This window comes from Lepidothrix coronata, unplaced genomic scaffold (genome assembly GCF_001604755.1).
Source record: "Lepidothrix coronata isolate B3197 unplaced genomic scaffold, Lepidothrix_coronata-1.0 Scaffold184, whole genome shotgun sequence".
Lineage (NCBI taxonomy): Eukaryota > Metazoa > Chordata > Aves > Passeriformes > Pipridae > Lepidothrix > Lepidothrix coronata.
The window spans coordinates 626,252-651,496 of NW_016690364.1; the positions used below are offsets into that span (position 1 = coordinate 626,252).

General features: G+C 37.6%; 2 protein-coding genes across 3 annotated transcripts in view; one reads left to right on the forward strand and one right to left on the reverse strand.

The window, feature by feature from the left end:
• Nucleotides 1-25,245, reverse strand: part of CMSS1 (cms1 ribosomal small subunit homolog (yeast)) — a 207,734-nt gene that overhangs the window by 170,356 nt on the left and 12,133 nt on the right. The window lies entirely within an intron of this gene.
• Nucleotides 1-25,245, forward strand: part of FILIP1L (filamin A interacting protein 1 like) — a 187,302-nt gene that overhangs the window by 137,415 nt on the left and 24,642 nt on the right. Inside the window, exon 1 of one of the 2 annotated variants that reach the window (XM_017830820.1) lies at nt 15,672-16,079. The exons of the other annotated variant lie outside the window; for it this stretch is intronic. The gene's annotated coding sequence lies outside the window, so the exon portion shown is untranslated. Of the gene's footprint in view, nt 1-15,671; nt 16,080-25,245 lie in introns of those variants that run through there. 2 annotated transcript variants of the gene reach the window in all.

Below are 25,245 nucleotides of genomic sequence, written 5' to 3' on the forward strand. Positions count from 1 at the left end.
GAGCCTCTATGAACATAAAAACATACTAACTCCAAAATTACTATTTTGAAATCAAATGTATCTCCTATCAGAAATCAAAATAAGACATTATTAGAGAACAAATTATTCTCTCCTTGCATACCTTACAGTTTACCTCCTACACTTTAGTTAGGCATCCTATATTAAGAGTCTTGACCTCACGCTAGAATAAGTGTCCTAACATTGTTTACAAGATCTTTTTATTCTCTACTTTCAAGTCACTATGAAATTGTAATGGCTGGTTTTGGTACCCTAAATACAATTAAATCAATAAAAAAATTAAACTAAGATATTTTGGATTCCTGGAAGGGAGCACACAGAACAGATTTTGTAATACCTATTCCCAAAAGGGAAGGAATGAATCAGAAACGTAAAATCCCTGACCTGGTGACCATAATCTCAAAAAGTGCATTTAGGTTCCAATTACTGTCATCTATTTACATTGTTGAAATATTTATTTCATTAGTGTACAGGTAGGCTATTTTTACACACTTTATTTTCTCCACACTAGTTAGCTAACATCTTAGGAGTTTACATCTTTTAAAAACATACAAACATTCTGCTTAAAAGGAAATGGCATAAAATAGCATCAGAAGACATTCTAGACTTTAAAAACCAAATATTTACACCAGATCTTTATTCTACTCATGTTGCATCCTCCTCTTAGAATATTTACAAACTTGAAATCATAATCTGCAATAAAGCCCCCAAAGCATTAGATTTGTTGTCTCTTTAGTTTATTCAGAGAGCTCTAAAGAATATGCAATTCTTAATCATCTCTAGGCAAAATTTCAACATGGAAAACAATCTACAACAGCATCAGCAATCTGGACAGAATGGGGAAGTAAACAAGCATACTGATCCCTTAGACCCAGGGAAGAAACTCATCCCAGCACAGCAAACCAACACTGCTTATATTTAAGCCTGAAAAAAACAATTCAAATGACAATTGACAAAAGGATTTAAAGAATTCTAAAAGCTCAAATCTACCCATTTAGCAGTCACAGCTGAGAGAACATCCCATCTTCTCAGCATTAGAAAAGGCAACCATGACAGTGATACCCAAATCAAAGTCAGTTAGTGACTCTCCTCAAAATAGCTCATACCCACTGCCATGTGACAGCACAGGTAAGACACACAGAAGGTAGGTGAGCATGATTAATCATGCCAGTGTTTTTAGAATCAGCTACACTGCTGGTGGTCATCCTTATAATATGTTAGATTTTCAGATATCTTCCCGTGTCCTGTAGAAAGATGCATCAGGTGAACTAAGAACAAGGTTTTATTAAGGAAGGTAGAGAAAGATGCATGAAGAGATTGCTCTAGTTCAAATTCTGTGTGGCAAATTTAATGGGATTTCAGATCAGCAGCTCTGCAAGTGAAGGAGACAGCTACTTCTGATTAATGCCCTACAACACTAGTGCTGAGAAGTTAGACCAGGATCAAAAAGGGTTTCTCTCAGTGCCTCTACGGCAAACCTGACAAATACAAGTTTAACATAGCACAAAGTAATTTTGTCTGCACCACTGACAAATTTGGAGTTTAGTCTACAAACAAAGCAGTCTGCTGAAAACTGAACATCAGACCGAGACTGTAATTCAGAGAATGGGAAACAAGAGGTCCCTTCCCCGCCCCTCTGCTGAAAAGGCTGCCAGCATTCCTCAAGAAATAACGACTCGTGCACGTGTGTTCCATGCCCAGCAAGCAGCCCACACATGTCCATTCGAAATCTGCCCTTCTACAAGATCATTGCCAGTCATGGCACACAAACGTTGCTTAAAAAGGCTGTACAAACTACTTTGAGTTTCCCACAACATAAAGATGTCACACCTTGAGACTACAGTTACATGGTGGTGCAGTACAGTGACCATACACTCATTCTCTTCTGACACTTGACAGTGGGCAACAGTTTGTATGTTTTAACCAAAGTACTGAGGCAAAAAGCTCTACCTCAAACATTACAAGTCCCCACAGCATTTTATGTGGGTGTGATGGCCAATTCAAGGAAAAAACTCCCATCAGCTGAAGTGTTTATGATACAAAATGTAGTTATTTCCTTGGCCATTGCTCGCTCAGAAACTGAAACACAACCAGAACTCTACAAGCTGATTCATAATTAGGAAGCAGGGCCCCACAACAAGGATACAAGTCCTTGTCCCTTCTGACCTGCATCACTGCAGTCCACACATAATTAATCACAGGATTCTGCACGCATGGAAGTGATTCCACCAGTCAACTTACTAAAACAAAACAAAACAGAAAAAAAACAACCCCCACCCAAACAAATTCTGGGACAATTGAACACATTTACATTTAAGTAAAATAAAATATACAGAAGATACCAAATAGAATATTTGTAATAATTTTCCTGCAACTTTGAAAATGTCTCCTCTTTCCTCTAAAACAAGTAGTACATTAATAAATTTTGCTGTACAGGTTCCCCTCCCCAGTTAAAACGGAAGAAAGAAAACCCCTAACTAACTCCACAGATTTCTACAGTTTCCAGATGCCATTTCCTGGCTTTTTGCTAACACGGGTGACAACCAAAACAACATAAATAAGTTTCCTTTCAAAACATTTGTTTCCATTCCTTTTGCTGGCAGTATTTGCGATGTCACTTACCCTGATAAAGAAACTAGCTCAGAGTTCTCAAGTTTTCAGAGTGTTACTTGTTAATGAAGAGTACTATGGAGGCTGTTTTGTTTTGATTTTTTATTTAAAAAAAGCTACAGCTGCCTTTTTATCTATTTTTAGAAGTTTAACACTACACACTTTCTGAATTTAAGTTTGGTAAAGCTTCACCTCCCCAAAATAATACATTTGTTGGCGTAATGCAACCAACTTATGAGTATTTCTTTATAATCTCAAATAAGACTTACCATCTCAAAATTAAATCACTAGACCATAAAATCCCAGACCCAAAAGAGGTCAGAGAGAAGAGTTAAAATTAAAATATCGTTTAGCTGATTTTCCTTTTCCATGTGAGGACTAAGATCCCCACGGAATAAGCACCATAACACAACCAATCAGTTGCCAAGCTACAGTTCTCCAAGGGCCCCCCCACTCTTGTGAAAAAGAGGCCACACTTTTGAAGGCAAATGTGGTGGGAGATGTTCTCCCAGGGTTTTGATTAATTATTTCTCAATAGAAAGAAAACAGACTGCTTTCCTCCTGAGCATTTTTTTGGAGATTATTTGGATTGAAGAGTTTTCACCTTCAGGCCAAAGTATGTTCCTAAACACACATTCTGCATGTCAACAGAAGCTCTACAGGACCAGGTTTGATCTTGACCTTCCCAACAACACTCTCCCCTAAAATTAATTATGTAACTCAAGGCATAAACTTAACTGAGGAAACAGAAAGAGCTACCCACATTCTCTCCACATCACATAGAGCTTGAGATACTGCATTTTGCTTACAATTGTGCACAGATGTATGCGTGGGTAGAAACTCTTCTTTGACTAAGTCAGCAGGTTACCTCAGCATGTACTTCACCCTGGAAACACTATTTCAGATGATGCCTGTTTCCAGGACAGCTATTCTTTTCAATAAGCAGTAAATCTTAGGTAACATTAGGCCATAAACATGCTTGCTAACTCAACATGGTAAAAAAGAAAGCATAAAATTGAATATTAAAATAAAGGACATTTTCAAGTTTTCCTCTTTTAAAATGAGAATATGAGCAAAGGTAGGTTTGTTTATCTGCATCCAGATTTACCCCTCTACTCCTTTGCTGAGGCTCTGAACCTCTCATATCACCTTCCACTCCCTCAGAGAGCAGAGACATTATGAAGGCATTGGAAGATGTAGGCTACGTATAGAAAATCTGAATAAATGGAGCGTAAATTTTTTGTCTTTAAATAAATCAGTCACTCAGAAGTTAAGTGTACCAATTATGTGGCTAACGTTAGGGCAACAAATTTTTCCTTGCCCTTCTGTTGCCATATGCCTGTCATTTTCTTCCTACAGTTTCCACTCACTGTTTCAAACATATGTTGCCACTTATGTGCCAAGAAAGGAATCTCTGAATTACCCCCTTCAAGTAGGATGAAATGGCAGACTGAATGGAGCCAGAGAGAGCACCATTAGCAGTTGTTCACACTTCTGTTTTCTCTTAACTTCCTCTTCTCCAAAGTTTATTCCTCCTATGCAAGGGGATGTAGAACTATAAAGCCATCTATGACTCATGCTGCAAAATATATAGCTGCAGCCACGTACCAGAGAAGCAATTTTTAAATTTTTTTTTTAAAGGCCACCTTAAATAAACTTTCTCTCCTTTCAGTTTCCAGATGGAAGATTCTTTTGTGAATCGCTTACCCAAGCATCAACACTGGTGATCCAACATTCTTTTCTTGTAAACTCACTGCTCAGTTTACCAGTGGTTTGCAGTCTCTCTCCCTGCAATTCCTGCACATACTTGACAGTTCCAGAGCAGTGGAGCTCAAAGAACACCTATAACACTACGTGTGCTCTTGGTTTTGTCTTTTCAGTACATGCCTTGCTTTTCATTTGAGGGTCTTCAGTATTACACACACTTTTGTCCCAGTGGTTCTTGAAAGATTCAGTATTTTGAGGCCAACACTTCCAAAATGAGTATCTTGTTTCGAGATTTTAATGGGAGCACTGACCATCTGGAACTGGTCTGGGGAAGAACTGGGGGGATTCTATGAAATTACCAAATCAAATTTATGATTCCTAAGGACGTGTTGGGACAGGCACAATAACAAAAGAAGTTGCCAACAAGTTCCCACACCTCAACAAATATATCTCAAAACCGAAGTCAATATTGATGGATTACTCTTACTGGTGCTGAATTTAGTCTGGGAGCAGGGCAAGAGGGAAGAGAGGAACCAAACCCGTGGCCTTGGGTTCAGTCAGTATTTTCACTGAAAAACACCTTCCAGATTTAAAAGTACATCTATCTAAAGGCTGACTAGAAGTCTTAATTTGAAAATTTGGTGCAATTTTACCCTGAAGCCATGTATAAAAACTGCATTAAGACAACACAGGAAATCACATGTAGATCATCATAACATAAAGCTCAGAATTTTTAATGTGAGGTATTTGTTTGTCTGATTTTTTTTTTTAATGTGGTCTCATTTCCCACAGAGTAGGGACTTACCTATTTATTTAATTTATTTTACTTAATATGAGGTTTATGAAATCTGGGTTCATTAAAACTAGACTGAGATCACACAAAATACCACAACAATCAATAAAAGACCAAACTTTGGTGTCACTTTCATGTAGTTTGAGAACTATAAACCCCATATTATACCTTTCACAGAAAAAGGTCTTACTAAAAACCAGATCAGTTCTGAACCGGACCAATTAAAATCACCAGACATATAACAATAATTTTGCACATATGGCCCTTAACAAATCAATAACTCTAAAAAGTGCTTAAATTAGCTCAGAAAGACAAATTTAATATTCCATAACCAAAAAAATTTCTTTCCAGTATTTTTAAGCAGATCATTTTCCAACAAATTAAAACCACAGTCTGAGTGGAAATTGGTCTACCTCCTTTGAATTCATTAAGAACAGTAATTATGCCACGTGAAAGTTCAGCAAATCAGTCTCTAAACATATCCATAAAACTCTTCTTGTTCTTTCTGTTTGTTTCAATACATTTAAGTGCATTTACAGAAAGAAGATGAACTCCTTTAACCAATTTAAAATCTTATTTTCTTTAGTTACACTCTTCCCAAGCGAATCCTATCCCCAGGCTATTATTTCGCTTCACAGTTGTTGATAGGATGGTTAGGAAATGGTTAATTCTGCAAGATTACATCTTCCATATGCAACCACCATTCAGCATCCCACCCTAAGGGTACAATCAACCAATAAAGGCTTTGTTCTGATTATGTAATGCAGACATTTTATATTCCACTTGAGAGCTCTTTTGGATGTAAAGACAGCTATAGCATAGTGACTTTGCAATTAAGATGATGTAATACTACTTTGGAAGCAACAAAATATCTGAGCATGCCCACTGTGAACCAGAGAATTCAGGAGCCCAAACACTTTTCAGTCTGAACCACTCAACTGCTCAAGAGCTGTGTCTCCGTTTATGGTTTGCTTGCTCTGTAGCTTTTACAAACTTTCTGACACCAAGAACAGAATCACAATCACAATTTTCTTCCAAAGTAGTAAAACAAAAAAAAACATTTAGAACCCAACTTCATTTGAATTTAATAGGTTTGCAAAAAATGGGACAAAACCCTCTCCCAACTTGTATCTATGAATACAAAAGCAAAAAATATTTCTTTAAGTAACTTTAAATAACACATGATCAAAAAGCGTCAGCCAAAAGAACACATACAAGATCTGTCCAGTTCCAAAGAGAGAAGTTATACATGGAAATCCAACTTGTATCAATACATCCATAGCTTAAGAGTTATGAAAGTTTTTGACTTAGGATTGACATTCAACTATTGCACACAAACACATTCCCTTTACATTCATTGTTCATCGAAGGAGAAACAGTAGTGAAGTAGAAACAGTAGCAGTCTATGAAGTCATAAAACATACAAACACCTTTAAAAGGACTGTCACCTGATGGGGTTTTACATACAGCAGCTTTCATATTTCAGATCAGTGAAGAAGTGTTTTTTAAAAGAGAAAAAAAGTCTACCAAAAATAAAATATTCAAATACCCACCAGAAAAATCACTAACAAAACAAAAAGATTCTATTATCAGCTCAGTAAAATCACTCTCAATTAAGAAATTACTAAGAAGAGAGAGACAGAACAATGTCAGGGTCAGAAGAATGAAGACAGACAAAAAAACCCCCAAAACCTAGAGCTCTACTAGAAAACAAAGTGAACATTTTTCTTCATTGTGAAAGAGGTGACCACTTGCACTACACTCAGTGCCACGACACTGACAGTAATAAGTTGGCCCTATCTGAAATAAGAGATTTCTAAGGCAAGTCCACGTAGAAAAGCAAGACAGCCAGCTTCCTTTCTAAACTCAGATTAATGTCAAAGTGAAAAGCATGCATTTGTTACTCTATGTGGATTACTTCCTGGTTCTGGACCTCTTCCCTTTCCCACTGACCTCCCTAAGGGGAACAACAGTGCAATCAATAAGCCGCCTTACATTCCAGTAGAAAGCTAAAAATGCCTCTAACCAGTCCTTCCCACTCACTCCACTGGACATTGGCATCTTCACATGGTCCTTCCTCCACTTCCAATAATTCACTAACAAATTTTCTTCTTTCAACATGACAAACTGGAACCTAACCTGACAAATGTAAGCCTCCTTTTCTGGTGAAGAAGTTAAAGAAAAAAAACCCAAACAAACAACTCCACAAGATGATTTGGTTTCTCTGCTATACTGCAGTTATGAAAAGAAATGAATCATTATACTTGCAAAAGAATCCACAAACATGATTTCTCACCTTCTTTTTGTATTACTTACATTTATTCTATTCCCTGAAGCCTGCAGGAATTCACTACCAAAAATGGGCAACTTTCCTGCTTTTGAGAAGTACCTAAGACAGAGAAGATGCTTCCAAGAAAGCATTTTCCACAATACTGAAGCAAAAGTAATGAGACAGAGTTTGGTTAAATGACTCGAACTCTGTGACATCAACACAGGTGGAACACATACCAGTGCAGCATTTGAAGCTCAGGTATCACAAACAGCCCCTCAGTCACTTCTTCTAAAAAGTGGAAGAAATCAAAATCCGTTAGAACCATCATCCCTAAAAGTTCAGAAGTATCCACAACTCCTTTGTGTACAATTGCATATGCAAACTTTTCAGAGTAATTCCTGGAAGGTCTGGAGGCACTTCAGAACTCACTCCCACTCAGATCCTGCCCTCCACAAGCAAAGCCACCAACAAGGGTTTCCACAAGCCTCTGAGGTATGAGTGTTTCTGCTGCAGGGATACCTCTGCCTACCAGAACTGCTCCAAGAACTGTAACCACCCACCACACTGACCACTGAGCAAAATACACTTTGCAACATCTCTTGGGCATGACTTGCTTTGATTTAGATACACACAGATAGCTAAAAGTTAAGGCTCCACTTACGTTCCCAAGCCCCGAGGTCAAAGGCATTTTATAGCTCTCAAAGTGTTTATTCTTGTCAAGCCCTGTATAACCTTATGTCACTCTGGACACACCTTAGGTGTCTAGCAAAATAACTCCTGTTTTGGTAGTGTTGGATTCGTGTACGCTCGCTCCTCTTTACTCAGCAGCAAAGTCAAGGACTGTTTGTTTTATGTGAGAATAGCCTCTGCCCATCTACTATGGAAATTCGAAATAGAAACAAATTAACCCAGAAAAACAGAATAAAACAGAAATGCAAAGAACTAACAAACTTCATGTGTCCCAAAACACAGACATCTTAGAGCAGGAAAAGCCAACTTGAATCAAACTAAGAGGTCATGCACAACTGGATTTCATCTAACCCATACAACACACATTAGGAATTCAGAAAATACTCGTTCTTTTGCAACTTTCTAGTTCTAGGCCTCTATTTATTATACATGGAATGGAGACATTTCATTATGTATCGTTTTAAAAGTTAAAGTAAATAATAAGTGGTGTCATTTTCCACAAAAAGGCTGGGAGTCCTTGCTACTGGCTAGAGTTTTGCACAAATATTTACCTATACATGCGGTTATGTATTTTATTGGGAAGGAGATGGGGGGTGAACAACCCACAGGTCAACAAATTTACAATGCTTAAATCTCTGTTCTGTAGAGTCACCTAAGAGTACTAAGGTCTATGGTATTTTGTTATATCCATTTAAGAAATCAGCTTAACTTTCTTCTTAACAATACAGTCTGCTTATCAGATAAATTATCAGCAATTATCAGATGTACAATAAGATTTTTGTAGCAAAAGATGCCACTTCAGATTTCATTTATATGAAATCATATCACTACAAGAAAGAACCCAATATATCACTGTATTTAATCAACTCTACACAGTTCATCATGATCACACCCTTTATAAACACAATTTGTATGGACTGTAGCTATCTTTCATCTAATTAATATTAGTCTTCCTATTATGAGCTCCTGAGTTCACTGACCAGGGGAAATGGAAGCCAGAATTTATGTTCTGTCAGAATGCTTTCAATTAAGTTATCAACCGGAAATGATGTTAAAAGGAATAAAAACTTCATCCTTATGATTAAAAATAGGTAATTGAACAAAACAGATTAAAAACAAAGTACTCAAGAACTAAAAAACCCCACTAAAAAAAGTAGTGGGAAAGGCTGCAGGGAAGACTGTTTAAAGAGCATAGGATTTCAGGGACTAAAAAGGAAATTTTGTCTTTCCTTCAGTGCTGGAAGATAATTTCTTTAAACCACTTTCTTTGTTCTTGAGTTCAATTTTCAAGCATGAAGCAAGCTGTAGGTTATTCAAGTATTGAGTTCATCTCTTAAAAGACTTTCTTAGTAATAGTCCATCCTGTTGACATAACACGTAGAGACATGAGATCAATAAAAGTGTTCCCAGATATGTCACATCTACGGCATTGCTGAGTTGAAGGTAATGGTTCTTAAGGCTGACATGTCTCATGCAAGCTGCCATAAAAAGGCCAAATTAATACCCTTTTGTATTTGTTCCCCTTCCTCACTCAGGGGTTTTGTGAAATTTTTGTTGCAGACTCTGGAGCTGTGGAGTGTCTGAGTCTGTTAAATACATTTCCCCAAGCCCAAGAGACTCCCTGAACAGTACCTGCTGTGGGCAAGACTAACACAAAGAGCTACACGTGACTACACACTAGGAGATCAAGAAATTCTGTAAATACTTTTCCAGACCAGAGAATTGAACCGCACTACTAAGTCACATTTCTAAACTATGAATCTATCGGATAGCTCAGCAATTCTGAATCCCAAAGGGATCAAAGTTGTACAAGTTACATTACATCCCTAAGAATCCACAATCTCAAACAGCCTGTATAGAATACATTTGCCTCTGCATTATTTCAATATATATTCCTTGACCAGGTATCGAAATCACCCATAACTTGAGGGACTGTGCTTTCAACAGGGACTAGTGTATAGCTACTGAAGTTACAGAGAATAAGAAAAGCCTTTTTAAATGCAGGAATCCTAAGGCGGGGGGGATTTATCAAAGCAGAAAGTATGTCTGTTATTACATAGGTTTTGTAACCTAAATGCAGCATCTAGAAACCCAAAGAAGGGCCTCTGGGCCCAAGAACATACTTGTGTTTTACTCTACTATTGCAGGTAGCCCAACAAAAAATGTTTTCTCCCTTTGCAAAGTTTGCCTTCCTTAGAATTCACAGTCATTCTCTTACAACCTTACTCCCTTTCAGACAAGCTTTTTAACAGCTACATTTTCACTGGGTTAATCTGTAGGAGGCAAGAGAAGCCTGCTCAACAGAATTATAACAATGAAATGTAGGACTCAAGATTTATTTGAATTCTGGATTCTCTCTACTTAACCACTAAAAAGAAAAAAAAAACTATGACAACTTTGTACTCCTCTTTGTATAATACCAATGGCATTAACGAGCCTTCTTACAGTTCCTATGCTGTATTCAAGACCACAGTCACCTCAGTGGGTGCCTGACAAGCCTGTGCTCTCAAAGCAGGCAACAGCCTCATGAGGCTCCTGTAAAACTTGCAACCTGCAACAAATGCACTCAATGCCAAATCCCTTTTACCTGCGTGCTGGGCTTTGCACTCTGAGCCACTGGTGGCACAGTGTTGCTCAGCAACACGGGAAGAAACAGCCACAAAGGGAAAAGCATAAGGGAAGAGATAGTGAATAATGCAGAGGAACTGAATGAACCTGTAATAACTCAATCTACTTTTTCACCTCATATCATCAAAGCTTTGAAAGGAGCATCCTCCACTGGCACCATGTTCAATTCATGTCAATGCAAAAAGCTGAGTCAACTTGACTCAAATCTGAGTTTTTATTCAAACAAGAACTGAACTGCTGAGAAAGGGTTTGATCACTGAATAAAATGACTGAATTCACATCTTAAGTTAACACATAAAAAAGATCTGAGACAGGGTTTCATGTGGAATCAGACTTGAAGCTCAAAATTTTTCAGTCACACGGTTGCCCTGAAGTTCTACAGAAAGAATCTTGCTTTGAATGAATTTCAAAGGAGATAGATGAAGAAAAGTAGGCAACTAATTACATAGTGTCACACATTTTTTCTGAAGTCTAATAAATAAAGACATTTAAAATATGTTCTACTTCCAAGCATGTCCACAGACATGGAACTTAGAATCTTCCAAGGTACCTTATCACAACAGTCTTCACATGATTACAACTCATTTGTGCTATTGCATTAATACCGACGTGACTGTCATGCCTTCAGAAATAGCCCAACTAGACAGGCACACTCGTGGGTGGGAGAGGTGGGGGTTATAAAAAAAACTCACTGCAGAACCCATCACAAACAAAAGAAACATTCAGTCCCAAACTCCTCCTTAAAATACACTATTACACAGAGTTTTCATAAACTAAAGAACAGTATCTCATTTCATTACGGAGAAAAGATTAATTGGCTATATATGGTTTATTGAGAGTCAGGGAAGGCATAAAAATTAAATTCTTTTAATCTTTGGTAAGCTCTGCCATGCAAAACATGTCCTTTGCATAAAAACTTATCATGGTCCCTTATGCAAAAGGAAACCACCTCATAAGCAGATACGAAGCACTTGCAAGTTCTCCTTAAAAGTCATTAGTAGTTAAGAGATGCAGACATCAGTTTCCCAACGCAGTGACCAACATAAAGGGATCTAATTATCCCTAATATTTGGCTAGGAATTCTATTTGTATCTGCCAAAAAAATGGAATAATGGAATCTGCAAACAATAGGAGAGTCTGGGAAAATATTTCTTCCTGCTGCCAAAAAAAATTAAAAACACACCGTAATGAAGATATGAATCTCTTTCCGTCCGTGGTCCATAGTAAAAGACACATGAATCTCAAGAATGTTATCTTTAGAACTTTCCCCTGCTTCTGCCCCTTGCCTTCCACATGCATTTATGAGTTGTCAATGCATTTCAGACTGTCAGTAACCCATAATAGCCTCCATATTTCCTTATTGTAATATTGAGACATTAATCTATACATCAGGATATAAAACACTAAAACACTTTACTGATGAAATCTAAGAGATCAAACACAATGCTAGGAGAAATAATAAATTGGATAGAAAAATTCTGAAGGATGCTATTAATCCAAGAAATAATTAGAGTGAGCTTTCTTCCACTGAGTTATGTCAAAACTCCCACAGATCTCAGAGACAAGGCTGAGTACATAGTGGAAAAATATCCTTGGAGTCAAATGAGTTATTAAAACATTAAATATCAGATCCCATTTATACAAGGCATTAAAATTCAACTTGAAAATCCTGCATGTTTCAGTTCATCAGGTATCACATGCAAAACTTAAGCACACCACCTCTAAAAAAGCAAAGTTTTAAGTAACGTAAAATTCTAATAAAATCTTTGACAGCATGGGTACTTCTGTAGATTTCTATTTTAGGAATACAAAAGTAATCTAAAGATTTAGAGCCCAGGGAGAATTTCAAAAACCTAAGTTTCAACAATATCTACATGAGGTAAATGGGACCAAGAGCCTGATTTAGCCAAGCATTTCAATATATCATTAAAATCAGAGTTCTGCTGAAGTCCTTTCCTTTTTCAACAAAAATACACAGGGCTATGTTTTAAGTGCTTTGTTGAACTGAGGCCCAAGTTCTAATTTCCTTTATTTATCTTAGATACAAAATGGCCAAAGGAAGGGGTCAAATGCTGTAATAGATAGGTTATGGGTTTAAGGACACTGGAACTGCTGCTGTGAATTGCCATGGGAAGAAAAAGGAAAGAGAAGTAGTTTAATGATGGAAGTAATGGGAGGAATTCAGATAGTTTAAGATGAAGTCTAAACAATTGCCTCAAAGTCTTTTAGCTTATTTATCCCCTCTTTTCCTTGCCTGGTACAGTCTTCCATCTTTCCAGCTTCTATTTTTTTCAAGCAAAATCCTGAGAGAACATGGGCACAAATAACAACACAAAATGATAAGCAGAGAGACTAGACAGAAGTCACTGAAAGCAGGCTGCAGAGAGCAGCCCTGCATTGTCAGGGGATGAACCAAATGATCTAACAAGATTTTCATTTGGTCTCTGATTTCTACAAATTCAGTTTCTTTTGCTGTCACAATACATGCAAATGCACCAAGTACGTGCAAAACTATGTCTAGTAACTAAGGAAACAGAATTCATTTTCAGGGAGCAATGGAGAATGAGGCAGGAATAGCTGCCTGCTCAAAGGCTTTTTTTTTCTCTTTGGTACAGTTCACCAGTGCCAGGATTCCACCTACAGATACTGGAAGACACTGTGAAAAAGCAGTAAACGAAGGCTTCTCTGCAACTCTATTTATTACCTCGAATATAAATAAGCTTTTCGTGTTATAGTAATTCAAAATTTGGAATTTTTAATCATATATTCCTTAACAGGACTTGGAACAATACTGTACTCTATCCTTTAAGCTGTGACAGTATAAGAGAAGGAAGTCAGGTCATTACACACTCAGCTGATTCTCTTTGATAAAGCTGGTTTGCAGAAGGTCACAGATGTGCACTTTTGTATTGCAGAGGAGAATTAATTAAGAAACTAGAAGTTCATACTTGGGCCATCCCCAGATGTAAACACAGACTTATAAACAGGAGGACTTGCATTCCCTACTCCCTGCTCCCAGACTGCCAATAAACTTATCACCAGCACTATCTGAGCTGCGTTCCTTGCAACTCCAGAACAGAACTGGACTGCAAGGATGGATTTTTGACCACCAGCTTTTGAGAAGTCCTCTTCTTCAAAGCTGCTTATGGCCTAAAACAACTGTTTCATGTGGGAGGACAAAAATGCAGGTAATTTTCATGCAGACTACAGAAATAGGGTGTGTGTAGGTGAAGGGGAAGATGCAGAAAAACAAAACAATTGCAAAGGGAAGGAAAGAAAAAAAAACAAGTAAAATACAGAAACAGTAGTTTTCACTCTAAACATTCATACGCTTGGATACACAAACATACATGTAAAAAAAGAATGCATCCACATCTAACTCCTAGCTCCCTTCCACACAGTAACCTACCTGACACCCTCTGCAAATTAGAACTGAACACAGCAGTATCTCCACAGCCTGCCCTGAGACAGGACCTCGCACCTGCAGTTGTCCTGTCTCTAAACAGAGCCCCAACAGGAAGGGTGAGTTTGTAGCTGAAGATATTCCCCATACCAAGGTCACCTGGATGACCTTTTATGTAATTCAAATGATACACAGATAGTTTTGAGAAAAAATAGACAAAATGTTAGTTTCCAAAAACATTAGCCAAGTGACTGAATAGGTCAATTTGGGCTAAAGGTTATTCTGGTTTTGTTTGGATTTGATTATTAAATCTTCCTGGAATAGCAAATAAAATATTATCCCGGCCTGTCCACTGCTATCTTCAAATAAGACATTTCTCTATCTCCAAAACAATTTTGGAAGGGTTAGTATACAGTATTGCACTGTTAAATAGGCTTGGAAGTTTTTGATCAAGCACCCAAATCCCAACTTCCACAGAAATTTCCAAAGAGGGATCACCCATACCCATAAGCAGCACAGTGCTGAGGAAGTCTTTACCCAGGAGCAGTGGGAAGGGTTGCCTGGAATTTTCCAGCTAAAGAATAATTTTCAGGCTACACGCGGGGTAAATATGTGCAAAGTAGCTAAAAGATGTCTGTCTTGTTAACGAAATACAAACATTTTAATCACCATTTGTCTTCATACCCACAGACAACACCCCCAAATAAGTAAATTGCCTTAAGTTAGCATTATGTTCAAGTAGGACATAAGTCACAAAAAGAAGGCAGTAGGACAGCTTAAGCTATACCGAAGTTTATCTGAAGACTGAAATTCAAGTGGTGCAAATAAATGAATTGTGGATGCATCTACTTTAACATTCTGCACTCTAATAGTGTAGAATGCCTTTCCATGGTCTAATTTACCCATCAACACAAAAGGAGTTTATTCCATTGACTCCCATTTACCCTTAGTGGAATTTCAACAACAAATTTTGTGCCCATTTCAAGTATTTCTTCCTTGTGTTCTCAATGTTTATTCAGGGTGTACACTAAAGGACAGGGAATACAAGAGATACATTTTAAGCTCTTCAATCTAAATCTTACTTTTTGGCTTCCTGCCTCTTTCCTAAATATTAAAACAAATGACTCATTTCTTTAAGACCTCCTTACTAAAAATAGTTGCTTGGACTGCTTAATTGTGTTAGCTGAAACACAAACATACGAAAAAGGAAAGGGTTTTGTAGAAAAAACATTGAAGAGAAAAAAAAAATCAGATTTCATCTGGCCTTCCCATCATCACTTAGAGAATTGTTTTGTAGTTACATCATCAGGAAATAAAATACTATCCTCCAAGGACCCCGACTCTTTACAGAAGGAAAAAAAAAAGGAAGGCTCGAAGTTCATATCCCCCTCAGAGGAGTTCAGCTAAAGTCACATTTTTTGTCATATTAAAAAAAAAAAAAAAAAAGGAAAGAAAAACAGAAAAACTCCCTTAGAACAACTAATTAAAGAAGATGACCTGGAATTGAATTTTTCCTTTCTCGAATTTTAGGCTGCGGGTCTGAGTGGAAAACACTGTACCTAATCAGCTAACAACTGCTAACGACTTTATTATCAGTAATAGAAAGGAACTGCCCTAACCCAAACCTTCCGCACATTCTTCTTGGCCATGAACTGGTAGACAAATGAAATTTTTCACACAGTCCTGAGCGTCAGCTGGAGCCAGAACACATTAACAAGCTTTCCAAGCCCTGGCTATCACTGAAGTACACGAGTCAGACACGACGAGTCTGCACAACACAGAGCGCCTTATATGGCAAGGCAATGACGTAATGCTCCATAGGCTTGGGGCATGCAAAGAGCCTATCTCTCATTGTTTAGTGGGACTGCTGGAATGCTCACATCCCTGATGCTACAGCTCAGCGCCCCGCACCATGGAGCAATAGCTGACCCAGGAGTTCTATAGTCCAGGAGCGCAAGGTAAGGGAGAGGGTGGGAAGCAAGCTTCTTCTGGCAAGCACTGGCGCTTCTTGCTTTTTCCTATTGAGATACTTTCTAAAAAAGTTGCTTCCTAAAATAAAGGGGTGAGGACTGAGAAACAATGAAATACCCCAGAACAGCACCAGGAGGTCTAGAAGATGTCTGGTTGCTCAGATATAGGGTGACTACTGCAAACATTACAAACTGTATTTTAAACAATTCCTACAGAGCCAACAGGCAAGGAATTAATTTAATGTTAAAGAAGGAGGGAGTTATGAATTACACACACTTTCCAAATGGTCGGATAAAATCATGACTGCATTTAAAGCTGTGGAAAGAGTCCAACAGTATTGTAATATATTAGGTAGAGCTACTGCCTCTCTTTATGCTGTATTTACATGCATATGCTATATATTAGTAGACATGTATGCACATATGTCTCTAAGCATTTACTATACTTTTGAACAACTTCTACCATAGTTTACAGAGTGATGTATAAATTGCCACAAACATTACTTTGCAATAGGATTTTGCTATGTCTGAAAAAAAACACAGTTGTAACTAGTTTAATTACTAACAAACTTTTCAACTCCTACACACTGCTTCCCTCTTCTGTGTTTTGTGTGCAAGTGTCAAATCACAAGAGAACAGAACTGTCAGATTTTGATGAAAAAAACTTTAAATCCTGGTCAAAAACATGACGAGGCTTTAAAAAAAAATCAGAAAATCCACTGGTCTCTTCAAGGCTTATTCTGCAAGATGCTCAACAGTATCGCACTTATTAACTCCAGAAAACAGAGAATGAAAAACAGTTCTGACAAGGCACTAAGCACCTTGAAAGATTAGACCTTAGCATGTTTATAACTCACACCTGCATAGCACACAAAATTACACTGTCCTCTCCCTTGACTAAGGGCCAAACCCTGTCAAATCCTTCTTTATAGAAACAATTACAATTAAGTCAATTGCACTGTCCTACTTGCAGATTCAAACTACTAAACACTGCTCTCCAAAGTCTTATGTGTAATTTAAAATATTAGGAAACTTAGACTCCTTAAGACCTTCAAACTCAAACTCTTCTTGAAACATGTTTTTATTGTATGTTTTCATTTTCCTTAATATTAAATTAAATCAGCATGAAATGTTAGGACACCAGAAAGGGCTCTTTTCCCCTTAATTTGATGTTCTAAATCCTGCAAAATCCCTGTTCAAGTACATGTTTAAGAAAAATCAAAGCTGATACAATCATATGCATTGTTGTAGTATCATGCATACACAGATTTAGAGGCTAACTCAAAATAACGTGTGAATATTTTCGTGACTTTTTTTGGCTTTAAACAATAAGAAAATATTAAGCAGTTATTTTCTACATGCTTCTAAAAATATAAATATATAGACAGACATTTCGTTTCAAAGATAATTCAGGTATTTGTGTATTATTAACCTTGGCATTGAGATAAAAGTCACATCCATGTTTCCAGCATGATCGTTCTTGCGACAAGCTAAGTTTACACCTCTGTGGATGCCTCGAGTCTGCCTTGCTGTAGAATAAGGGAAAGGACACTGTATAGTATATGCAGAATGAAAAGAATCCTAGCAACCAGAACAAATATAATTTTATAGCAGAAAATCAATACTCCAGACCAGTATCCTAAGGTCCTTAAAAAGTTTTCTGCTCGCTATTCTGTCCTATCCGCAGACTTGCAACATATTTCCTAGCAGTTGTAAAACAATTACTTAGTTTCACAAATATCCAGTGTCAAGTTAAAAAGTGGAAAAGTTAGCTACTTTATGAAAAGATGTATTACAAACTGAAGTTAAGTAATAGTCCTCAAAAAGTGTGTCTGAGGAGAAGGGACTGAACTGAAGGACTACAGTATGTTGAAGAAAAAATAGAAATAGAATTGCTACACAGACAATAAACATACAAATTTGATAAAGTCAGTAAGCAGAAAAAGAAAAAAGCCTCCCCCTAGGTAAGAGACTATTTCAGCTCCTACAAATCCAACAGAGAAGGGTAACTTTTTATCATTAATTACTGCTTTAGCAGTATTTAAGGTACCATCTGTACTGCAAATACTGCTAGCCTAACACAAATCATAACATCTATCAAAAGCCAGAACTCTATTTCCCGTAATCTGTCTTCCTTAGATTGAAAGGGAAAACATTCTTCACTTGATAGAGCCAAGTTTGCTCTCACTTCTACTGGTAAAACTCCAAAATAATTAGACTGAGGTATAATGATTAAACTGTCTCACTATTGTGTGTGCCCCCGTCCCCCCATGCCCCTCGCCCCAGTATTAGACTACTTTGTTCTTAACAGTATTGAGTATTAATTGATAGGCATTCCTAAATTTAAGAGATTAAAATGTAAGTTTGTGTTAATTAACAGTAAAAGCAGATAGTGAAAAAAATTAATTATCACATAATGCACTCTAAACTATATTTCTTAATTTAAATTTCTTTTTATAGTAATTTCTCACAACATCCAACGTGAAAACATTTTAAGAACAAATATATCCTCCAAAAATGAAAGTCAACTTCCTATTAAACTGCATTGACCCTTTGTTCCTTTCCCATCACTTCCCTTTCCTCCACTGACGAACATCTGCTGACAGCAGAATTTTTAGAGATTTGATCCAGTAGACCATGGGATCTAGCTTAAACTTAGTTTCTATTCCCCATCAGTACTAGTAAAATCAAATTATTTCTTCATTTGTGCTGAGTAACAGCATTTTCATATTATTTATCTAATAGTATGATGAATTACCAAATTTGCTATTGTCATGGGATAAAAAAACCAGCCTGGTTTTATTCCCAGCGAGTTTCTCCTCTGTGGCAGTTCTTAAAAGACTGATATTTTTCTTCAGTAAAAATTCTTCACCATGTGTAGTTTGGCATGGGCAAGTGAGCAACCACTGCTCCTCTGGACCCCTCCTGCAAGCAGCTTTTCTCAAATCCTGGATGTGGTACTACCTGAGTACAGTTAATTAAAAAAACAATTAAAATATTTAAGTCAGAGAATCCTAAGGAGTTTACTATGGAGGAAGCCATATCTTTAAAAAACATCGCATAAAACTTTAGTTCTGTCTCGTGAATAGTTTGCCTTAAATACTTCAGCCTGTTATCAAGTTGATTTGAACTTAGAAACTATTCCTTATCAATAATTTTTAATTCTTTAGGTTTGTTTTTCTCATATTGAATGGATTCTGCCATGGCACCTTTGAGGTTTAGGTTGAGCTTTTTGATGCAGTTGAAAGCTTAGTTAGTTCAATCATTCACTAACTGTATTACTTGGCTCCAAGAAGGTAACAGACATCGTTGAAAAATTCTAAATATAGTGCCCAGTCTTGTCATTTAAGTGAAGTAATGGGCATTTTGACTCTTAACACCTCTCAGTACATTATACTGATTTTGAGGTTTACTGTGTTTTCTGTCAGCAAGATAAAATGCACTTTGATTGCACATCCAGTGCACCATGTTGTTTCTGGAAGTTCAGTAATTGCACTCCCACCAATGCAGCAATGGAGCATGCTCAAGCTTTCACAGCTCACTTTTCTCAAGTGTTTACAAATTCTAGGAAAATATGTTTGAAGATTTTCTGAGGCAGTCCATAGCTGCCAGTTAAAAACAACAGAAAAAACACCTCCCAAAGCACTGCCTCCTCACCAGAACAACAGAACTGAGGTGACAATGGAGAGGTGAATGTTCACGCAATAAGGGTTAGCTGAGAAAATACCTAGCAACAGCATTGTATAACCCTCCTTTCATAACAATATGGAAACTTTGTGGTGAAAGGTCACACTAAGCTTGCCAGACAACATTTCAGCACAACTCAAAAGCCCTGTAACCTTGGTCACTCAAGTTAACAAATGCGTGTACTTTGTACCTGTTGAAGAAGTCACCCTTTCTCCTACAGCTCATTGTTCATATGATGATGTAACACAACTGCTTGACTACAGCCTCATGCTGGGCAGGTGACCACCAGAGAGTGGTTGCTCAGGTAAAGAAGCAGAACTTGAGCCATTTTGCTTCACCATGCATACTCAGAGAAGCTGAGAAACCAAAGCCCACAACCACCTCCCTGCTCACACCCGAGGTTCAACAAACCTTTGCAGACATATGTCAGGTAGGGCAGACAAGGCTCCAGTGAACATGACTGAAAACATGGATAGGAAAAAAGTACTCCTGACAAGAAAAACACTAATCTTGCATAAATTTCAAGGATGTGAAACAATGCATCAGGCTTCATTATCCCCTACAGATTTCCAAAGGCCCGGGAAGGAAAACAACAATTGCACTTCAAAGAAATGACAGAGCTCTTAAAATCTGCTGTAAACCTAATATTCAAAGCATTTTCTTTCACATTCATTGCAGAGAGCTGATTTAAAACTTTGTCATTTTTTATCAGACACAAAGCTTATCTAGTGTTTGCATAGCAACCATTGCAATGAGAGCATTTCCAAATGAGGAAAAATTTTTAAAACTGAAATGAAGCAGCATGTTGCTACTACCATGAAACATCCCCCCCCCAAAAAAAATGGAAGTAATGCACTCATAGTTATATACTGGATTTCAGAACATAGACAAAACCATCTAAGAGTTAAGTTTAAGCTGACTGAATTCTGTCAACTTTCTATGGATTTAATAATTTTTGGTACAATTTACATAACTATCAGTCATTAATTATGAAGAAAATTAGGAACTTTTATTACTTTTAAGCTTGGCCTACCCAAAACTAATGTCACCCATCATATTCCCAAACATGATTCTATTCTACTTAGCTACACACAGGTTTCTCAGAAGAAGCCTAATAAATGCCACAGTTGCTTTTGGTTTCAACGTCAAAATGCTCTCCCCGGTCAAGCACATTCTGCATGTCAGTAGAGCCATTCTGCTACATATCCATACCTAGATAAAGGAAAGTTATTTATATAAGCCTAATTCATTTTTAAAATTTTGGTCACTTGAACCTGAGGGTGTAACAGCTCCACATTTGGGGCAGCCAACCCTAATCTAAATATCTGAAATCCAACACTGAACACACTAGGCTCGGATGTAGGAAGATGGGGGGAAAAAATGAAATCTGTTAATGCTCAGAGCTGAAACATTTTCTCATCTTGCACAACAGTACCATATACTCTCTCATGTAAAGAGAAGAGTATTTGCACTAGCAGCCCTTTATCATTCCCAGATTAAATACCGAATTGCCTTCAATGAAATGGTAACTGTGAACCCTGGCAGCGTTAAAACTTCTAAAATATGTGTTTCTAAAAACATATCTAATATATAAATGGGCATGTTAATTTGTGTACATATGAGTAAGCAGAGCAGGGGGATGAAAAGCCTCTAAAGTAAAGTCAGCAAGTACAGGTTCAATATATGTCAATCCAAGACAAAGAGCTGCCTACAAGGGTAGTGCAGGGACAACACCAACTGGTGGGGAATGTTCAGGCTCGCAGCAAAAGATGCACACATTAGTTCCCTTTTGGGAAAGCAGCAGACAACAGCTGGCAGGAATCTTCAAGCTTACAAACTTTGCAAACCCCTATAAAGGAGGAGGGAAGAAAATGTAACTGGGTATACAAAGGAGGAGCCACTTTGAAAGGTGTCTCCTTGCCCTTGCTTTGTTCCCACCTCTTCACTTAAAGCTCTATATGATTACTGTCATCTCTGTAAATAGAACATTTCCCTGTTTCAATCAGGATTAACTGGGAGGGAGGAATCAGAAATTGCCATGGTAACATTTTATAACTTGTAAATTACTGTCTCATACATCTAGACTAATGCAGTTAACCAAACCTGCAAGTTCTGTCTAGAGATAACTATCTCTTTATTTTCAACATTTGAAACCATATTATAAATTGATGATAAAAGATAAAATGTATTACATCACAAACATACTGTACATAAAAGCATGCTACGGCTCCTTCCTTTACAGTGACATCTGAAATAAGAAAATATAACCTGAACATCACAGACCATCAGCCAAGAGGCAAAAAAAGAGATCATATAGGGCATGTAGCCAAACGTCACATAATTATACTGAGTTATAAATCAATTTGAGGTACAATAACAAGGCACAGAATGTTCAACTGAATTAACAGTTCTTTGATGAACAGGGAACACTTGAAGTCGTTCACATGAAGGGGAAAGGGAAGCATACATGCCCATGACGCTCCTCTTTCCTAAAAAAAGTCTTTTTGTATGACAGTTTTTGAAAGGCAAAGAACACTGGAAAACAACTAAAGATGGAAAAAATAACTATCTCTCTTGGCGTTAGGAAGACTGCTCAGACCAATTTTAAGAGTTTGAAAAATCACTGGTCACAGAATAGCTAGAACTAGTTAAATCCACTTTTTTCATCCCAACAGTTTAGGGTTTTTTCCCTAGGAAATAGAGAAACATTTATTTTTCAAAGCAAGCAAGTTACTCCAACTGCTGAACACACATGCAAGTAGCTAAAAAAACCAAAACACCACAACCACCCCAAACATTGTTATTGGCCCTTTGAGTGGGCATATGACTAAAGAACCCCATTTCTTTTACTCTTAAGCAGTGAAATCCTTAAGCTGCACAAAAATGGAAAAATATTACCTCAACACATCATAATCAACAGATCTGAAAGTAAAAGATGTTCTTACGTTAAACAATCTGTCACAGGTGAAGAGACTACTTAAACTATTCCTTGCTATTTAAATATGTCAATTAAATCTGTGAAGTAAACCTTGGTTAGAACTATAACCATTAAATAAATTCTCAGACTATATCATCTTTAGGTCTCCAATATCGTTTCCTATCCTATAGTCTAAAACAATGTGTTTGGCCTCTTTGAAGAGGATCAGTTTGGAGAAACCATGTAAATTTAAATCCTGAACAAGAGCACTTATGCTAAGGATTAACATGCTTTAGACAAAAAGGTGCATTGACTTTGCACCATGAGATGATTCATCAAGTACTCCAAGGTCAGTGTGGCCAGAGGCCTGCTGAGACAAGAGAAAATGCAACTTCCAAACCTTTAGCAGCATTAGAACAGATAGCAAGAAAGTGAACTATCTCCCAGGTGGCAAAGTTGCCGTAACTGCAGAGGTTCAATACCTAGAATCGTACCCAGAAGCAATTCGTAATGCATCAGGAATAGTTCTAATACAGTTTCTGAAAGTCACACAGTACAAAACAGAAAACTGGCAGGATTGTTCATCATTTGTAGCTTCAAAGCCAACTTTAGCTATTTAACCATGCTGCAATGCATTGCTACCATCTCTCTCACCCGCGTCCTCCAAGACGAAGTGCTGGCCAAGCCCATCTTAGAGAAAATGGACACCTTCACATTATCAGGTTTATGGGAAACACATTTAGCTTCAAAGTGAAATTTCTGTTTGACATTAGCATTACGGCTGCTCTTATTACAGCCTTGGCTACTAGAAAAAGTTGCAACTCGCAGTAAACATGATAAAAGTCTTTTGCCTGTTTGGAAATCCTCAACTGCTCTGCTTCAAGCAACATAGCATCAAGGAAAATTCAAATACCTCAAGCTAATTTTGCAGTAACAATTAAAATTTATGTTTTCTGCCAAAAAAGAAGGAATAGGGTACCACCCAAACACTCAGAGTTTACTACACACATACAAAGAGCTACTTCAGGCAATAAGCACACCAGAAAAAGGGTTTAGGATTTTGTCTTAAAGATGTATGTATATAATAAAGATTTTATGAGTATGAACAGGACAAGACCCTCAAGAAGGAATTTGAATCCTCCTGCAAAGCAGTGACACCATCCATATAATAATTCCTGAGAAATGTCTAATTGTTTTTAACTAGAGCCAATTCTTCCAAATGATGACAAACTCTCAGTCTTCCCTGACAGTCCCATTCAGTACTAACTTTATTTAACACACAATGTTTAATCTAGATGGTTCTGATCAAAATTTCAGCACAGAAATTCTTGTCTTGTGCACTGAGCATGAGGAGGGCACAACAAAGTTTGCAGCCAAGTTCTACCTGTCTAGAAGTGAGTGGTAACTGTATGACTGAGCAGCTTATCCAGGGCTGGCAGCCGTGAGCAGGATGCCTTCAGCTCAAAAGACTAAGTGCGCACGGCAGGATGGAAAGTTCTAAGTTTTACCACTGCTGATGAGTGATAATATATAAATAAGGCCATGGTTGGCATAAGAGATAGGCACAGTGCCTATTTTGCCCATGGACGAAAATGTGGCCCCAGACATTTATTTTTATATAAAACTTATGTTAAAATTGTTTTAGAGAACATCCAGTTCCTGCAAATGTTATGGGAAAATGACATTTACGACTAACCAGTCTCCTCTGAGTAACATGATGTGTTATTGTTGGCTGAGTGCCATTTTCTGTCATACCAAAAATATTAACTAATTGAAGTTAAAAGAAAGTTTGGATAAATTGGATCCCTGCACAGTTATGACCAGTTCTGGTCAAGACAGCAGCACCAGCACTGCCTCAGGTGAATCAGATACCGGAACAGCACCTATTTTCCCAAGTGTCCCCCCCATAAAAAGAGTCCATAAAAGAGATCCACTTTGAACCTACACATTATGATGTTACATACAGAATAAAAAAATCACAAGACTTATCTATAGAAATAGCTTAAAGAAACCTCAGACAACTATTAAATTATGGTTTACAAACTTACACAGAGCTGAAGCAACTGACTCGTTCAGAGAATCAGAACTTCTGCAAAGTTCTCAATTCAAGGATGCAGAATAAGTAGCCAAGACAAAAACTCAAGACTTCCAACTATTACACTTCCATCAACAGTAAATACAGCACAGCAGTGATAACTGCATTTGCCTTGTACAAAGTAAACACACATGGCTGGGATCATCAGTGGGCAAGATGCACTCCCTTGTTTGTGCCTAATCTTCCCACGGGGAATGGGGGTGAAGACAGGGCTCTAAAAGACTGTTTTAATGAGTTGAGCTAACTCCTGTTAAAATTTTTCCCTCGGTAAATCCTAGCAGTGTTGCAGGATCCCAGCAGTATGCAGTGGTATCCACTACTACCACTGACACTTGAGCAGAAAATGCAAACCCATCCACCTGCCCATGGGGTAGGGGGTGGTAGGGTGAGGGTGGATTAAGCCCTGTCCTGTTTATCTCTGCAGTACTGAGTGGTTTATAACACTGGTGATTTAA